This window comes from Arvicanthis niloticus, chromosome 19 (genome assembly GCF_011762505.2).
Source record: "Arvicanthis niloticus isolate mArvNil1 chromosome 19, mArvNil1.pat.X, whole genome shotgun sequence".
Taxonomy (NCBI): Eukaryota; Metazoa; Chordata; class Mammalia; order Rodentia; family Muridae; genus Arvicanthis; species Arvicanthis niloticus.
The window spans coordinates 4,688,372-4,694,449 of NC_047676.1; the positions used below are offsets into that span (position 1 = coordinate 4,688,372).

Below are 6,078 nucleotides of genomic sequence, written 5' to 3' on the forward strand. Positions count from 1 at the left end.
AGCTGAGCCTTGGAAAGCTTGTCTTTGTGTCTCTGAAGCTTCCCATACTTGGCTTCTGGAGCTCAGGCCATTCCTGTTCTTGGAGGGGACTCAGAGTGAGCTGGGTCCTCCGAAGTCAATGTAGCCTGCCTCCCTAGAGTAAAACAGTTCTCTCTGTATATGATGAGCAGGATTTAAATCACACTGGGACTCGTTCTATCTCCCAAGGCTTGACGCCATGGAACATACACTCTGTATTGTTGATGTGCAGTGGGCAATGAATTCTGAAACATTTTATCGACTTACTAATAGCTTTTCTGAGGACGACAGAAAAGAACTGCATTAAGCATAGAAATCAATCGCAGGACATACTCTGGTTTCCAAACCGTTAGAGAGCTATTGTGTGTCTCCAGACTGGAGAAATAGAATGAATCAAGCTGAGATTCTTCTAAGAACTTGGCTGGACTCAGGCCTGTGCCTGTGCATGTCACTTGCTGTATTTGTCTCTCCTTGCACAGAGCAGGTTGCAACTCTGGAGTCAAAGCAAGAAAACACTCACAGAGAGCTGAGCCCTCCACACCCACACATCTACACACTCATGTGCTAGGTGTACAGCAGCAAGAGTCAGACCAAACAACTCTACCTCAGGATCCCCATCCCTCCATCCAGGAGTCAGTCCTGTTAGTAAATAAATAAATAAATAAATAAATAAATAAAATTTAAAAGCCCATGACCCAGGATAATGACTATTGTGCAGAAACAAGATAGGGGACTTCAGAGAGTCCATCTCTGAATGAAATGTGGGTTTAACTACCAACACTATTGCTGTTGAGAGTGGCAAGGGACATCGACCATCAGAAATCTTTCCATGTTGAGCAGTGAGTGTTTCCTGCCTAGGGATGCCAAGCATCTCCAGAACAGATCATGTCACTACAGACCCCATCTTCTCCCTTTTCTTGAACCCTTTTATATTTTTCCCTTTTATTGGTTCTTTGTGAATTCCACATCATACACTCATCTCCCACTCTCCTCATACCCTCCCTCCACCCTTGCAACCTTCCCACACCAGAGGAAAAAAAAATCTCATTATGGAAGCTGTAGTGTGTCACAGTGCATCCCACAGTCCTACCCTTTTGTCCACACTTCCTTGCTTGCAAATGTTCATTGCAGTGATTTGTTGGTCTGGTACAAGGCCTCAGGCTTCTGCTACTCTATCAATACAGGAACCTCACTGGGACTCCTCTTGGATATCCTGTTGTTGCCCTGTATCATGGAGATCTTGTAGTTTTGGACGTATAGGACTGGCCCCTTCATGTGTTCCAGCAGTTCATCAACAGAGTAGACGTTGGAGTGAGCCAATTCAACAACCTGCATCTGGGCCTGAGAGGTTTCTGAGCTGGCCATCTGGCTGGCACTCCTATTTTCCCACCCTCCAGGGCCAGTTCACCAGGTCTGGGTCCTTGTTCCTGCATCAACAGAGGTCTGTTACTAGCAAAGGCCAGGCAGACATCCCAGGGACATGTTGGTGTCTGAGAGCTGTGTAGAACTGACACCACCACCCACCTGGCCATCAGGATAGCCGACCCTGCCCCTAGCCAGCTGCAGTACTCAGGAGAGATGTTGCCTCCACATGTGGGAGAGCAGGCCCTGCACCTCACCTGGACAGCAGGATAATGATGACTGGTGGTCATCTCATGACAGCCTTTTTCCGAGATTGTTAGGCTACTAGTTATTCAGATGTTCATAGGTAAGAAAATTGAGCATAGGCATAGCTTCTTTCCTCTCTGCCACCTACCGGCACAATGTGACACAGCAACCACACCTACAGCCACACCTGCAGCCACACAGGAACCACATCTGCAGGCTTCTCTTGAATTCTGAGACTTCTAACTGAATTGTTTATTTAAAAAGTTTTCCAACTAAAGGAAACACTCATTTATTAGTTTAGAGTGCCTCCATATCCCAGAAGACACACACCTGGGACAGCATCTCCTTGACAGGAGTAGGAGGTTGAGGAGGAGAATTCTGCCTTCTTGTCTACTTACTGTCTGCTAGGCAAATGTGATTTGTTTGGGAAGGTTCTCCCTGGGTTGATGAAACTTAGACAAATGTATCAATACACTTTTATGAAATACTTAGAAAAGTTCACGCAGAAACTTTTTCCTACAGAATTGTGAAAAATGAAGAAGAAATGGCAAACGTTCCAACCCTCTCGATGTCTAAGAGGAACTTAGTTGGCAACACTTGGTGGAGAAATTCGACCTGATGAGACTCTGAAACTGTAAGAGAGCAAACCCCAAGACTTGGTGCTCAGCTTCAGCTGTGCTCAGTGAGTAGCCCTGGAGAATGGCGTGGCATGCAGAAGCCTATGGTGTTCAGCCATCACACACAGCTGATAGAGGTTGCCAGGATGCAGCTCTCTGGAACTGTATGTTGGATGGTACAGAGGAGACCACACTGATGTTTAAGAGAGGAAGCCACGTGAATTAAGTGGCGTTTTCAAATGTGGAATGTGTCTGTCCATGGTTTCTAATCTAATGCTGGTGAAATTGTTGCTTCATGCTCTGTTTGCTTTCATTCCAGACACTACAGCAACTTGGGGTCTTTTCTCACTTTTCACCTAAGAAGTATAATGCTAACCTTCACTGTCAGCTTGATGGTGTTGAGAATCACATGGAAACACCCCACAGGCAAGTCTCTGAGTGTGTTTCCCCAACTGTTTAGCCAGAAAGAAATCCACCCTAAATGTGACTGGTACACTCTATGGACAGGATCCCAGACCCCTTCCCCCCAAAAAAGAGGGGGAGGGAGAAAATAAAGGAAACAGTTACATGCATCTCTCTGACTGAAGATGCCATGTGACCATGCGACCATGTGACCATGTGGCCATGTGACAGGATTTGTCATGGGTAGAACACTGACCCCATCTTCCCTGCCAAGATGGACTCTGTCTTCAAACCATGAGCCAAATAAACCCTTTCATACTCCCCCAACTTGCTTTCTTCCATCACTTAGCCACAGAAGCAAGGCAAGGACAGTTCCTGAAGCTAACTGGCTATCTAGTGAGGGCTGCTGCTTACCTTGGAGATGGGTACCTTTCTGCTGAGTTCTCACATAGTAGGGAAGAAGAGGGAAAGAGAGAAAAGGAGACAAATAAAAGAGGTAGAGAGACAGAGATAGTGAGAGCCAGAGAGAGAGAGAGAAAGATCAAGTAAACAAAGGCATTCAGGCACAGAGAAGGAACTGACCTGTGTTCTACAGGCATCAATGACATTCCTGAAAGTTCATGATACTTACTATTCACACATCTTGGTACCAACACACTTTGACTTAAGTCTCAAGGCATAATTCTGAAGAAAGTCTGTCAGTCCACAGCAGCTCTCAGTTCACTCCCTCACCTTCAGTATAAACATCTGCCTGTCTGCCTGTCTGTTTATCTGTCTGTCCATCCATCTGTCCATCCATCCATCCATGTATCTATCTATCTATCATCTATGTATTCATGTGGCATGGTAAAGGCTTACATGTGCCTATTATATAACAAAACATGAGAAGATGAGTGAATGCTGGAGGCTGGTGCCTCTCACCTCTAAGATCAATTGCAGCCTAGTGGCTGTCCTATCAGCTTCGAGAACTCATGCTAGACTCCCTGATAGAAACCAGTCATTGGTCCTCATGTCTATTCCTGGTGGTTCCTGATGACTCAAAGTCTGAAGCCTGCACTGTGACATCTTCCTTGTATACACCCACTGCTGAGGAGCTGAACCAGACAGCAAGGGCTTCAGTGATGCCCACACCAGTTTTGGTCTTTGATTTTACTTATCCTAAACTTGGCTCCAGCATGCAATCCCTTATTAACGTTTATATCTTGTAGAATTAAATTTCCCCTTTCTGTTCTCCCATAAATTTCTACTTTGAGAGACAACACGAAGGTTATTTCTCAAATAGTTAAGTATTCCAGTGAGAGCCCGATCATGTCTAATCCACAGAGGCATTTTAAATATCACTTAAGAAAATTAAACAACGGCAGCCACCTCATGCGTAATTAGATGGCTGTTGAATATTTCTGATTTGTGGCTGGTTTGATTTACTCTTTGAAGTAGAATGTATTTTCATCTCTGTCAGAATGTGTGAAGACAATGGCAGAGGAAAGGATGCCTCGCTCTGCCTGCTACAAAGAAGGTTGGGTACAAATCTGAATTTTAAGTAATTTCTCAGTTCCTACGCTTCACATGGGGTGGGACAGAGTCATTTTAAATCTGTAACATGGGAAGCAATTTGGGATGCGCTAAGCAGTTTGCTGTGGTGAGAAGGGGGAGGGGGAGATGCTCGCTGCCAGCTCTCACTTCTTGGCCCTCTGCCATGGGTAACTAATATGCCACGGCAGATTAAATATGTCCATCCCAAGATGCGTCAGTGCCCCGAGCCTCTTGTAGCAAATGAATTTGATCATATCTGAAATTGAATCTTTAGATGTGGTCAAGTTGGAAGGAAGCCATGACCTAACACGACTGTGGATCCTCGAAGGACAGGAGAAGGAAAGGTGACAGTCACCCTTGAAGGTGACAGAGGGGCATGCGACAAAGATCAGAGGACCAACTTCCACGAGTCAGCTCTCCCCTTTCTCCAGGCAGGACCCAGGAATTGATCTCAGATCATCAGGCTTTTTGAGAGGGGCCTCTACCCACTGAGCCATCACCACACACACACACACACACACACACACACACACACACACACACACAGCCTTTCAAAGATCTCACATAACATAAGCTAACAGGAAACTGACTCTGTAGAGCAGCGTCCTCAACTTGTAGGTGACAACCCCTTAGGAAAACTTCTACCTCCAAAACTGTTTATGTTATGATTCGTAACCATAACAAGCTTACAGTGATGAAGTAGAAATAAAAATAATGTTATGGCTGGGTGTCACTACAACATGAGGAACCGTGCTAAAGGTGGCAGCATCAGGAAGATGGAGAAGCACTGCTGTTCAGGAACTCTGATCTCAAAGTCAGCATCTTCCCGGAACTCTCTATGATTAAAATTACTGGCCTGTGTTCATGTCTGGCTCCACCCTGGTCCTTCCTATTTGATTTGTCAAGCTTAAGGCTTCTTTTATTCTTTGGAGGATCAGAAACTAGCCCAGGTAAGGACTGAAGAGTCCCCCTTCATGTATCTCCTTAATGAGGTCCTGACTCGGGGACAGGTGTGACCTGATGAGATGACGATGACTGTGACCAATGACACCATGAATGGAACGATAGAGGACAGACACTGACCGAGGAAGTCAGCGGTGCTACATCTGCTCCTCATGGCCCATGTGTCAAACCTGGACACCTTCAGCACCAGGGCCAGCTTCCGAGGCTGGGTCCAGGACATAAAGGCTTTAGATTCCCATTGCAGAGCCAGCTCTTCTGAGCAGGATCTTTAGCCTGTTTCCCAGTTTTCTCTTGCCTGTATCCGTAATCATAATTTCTTAAAACAAAACCCATATGTACACACACAAACACACATGCACATGCGCGTGCGCACGTGCACACACACACACACACACACACACACACAATCTAGTGGTTTTGTTTCTCTCAAGATTCCTGACTAATGTAGTAAAGCAACCTATACCCAAGTCAAGGACGCATAAAAGTCTGTGGGACACAGACAAGGTCCAGCTGTCTTCCCAGCAACTCTGGGCCTGGTGACCACACTTGTGCCCACTGGCAAGCCCAATGGTAGCCCTATACATGATTGTATCTCCTCCATGGTTCTAGAACTGTCCCAGGTCAGCCTGGCTGGTGTCTGCTTTACCAGAGGCTACCGAAAGCCATTATTAGGAATCAACTCCGAAGAAACAGATAGCTAGTTGTGGTCTGAGATTCATTACCCGGAAGCTTATGCCACAGCCAATTACAATACAAACATAGAAAGAAGGAGATATCAAGAAGGGATGATAGTGGGGTTTTGGGGTGAAGGTGTTTTGAGTTTCAAACGTTAAAGAGATGGATAATCCTCCCTTCACTGGGCAAGATCACACACACACTGTGATGGTTAACCTTGCTTTCAACTCGATGAGACTTACACTCACAGTGGAAATCAGTC

General features: G+C 45.7%; 1 non-coding gene across 1 annotated transcript; it reads right to left on the reverse strand.

The window, feature by feature from the left end:
• Nucleotides 1–1,692: 1,692 nt before the first annotated feature.
• Nucleotides 1,693–1,826, reverse strand: LOC117724090 (small nucleolar RNA SNORA17). The gene has a single exon (XR_004608775.1). It is a non-coding gene; the product is annotated as a small nucleolar RNA SNORA17 (small nucleolar RNA).
• Nucleotides 1,827–6,078: the final 4,252 nt, after the last annotated feature.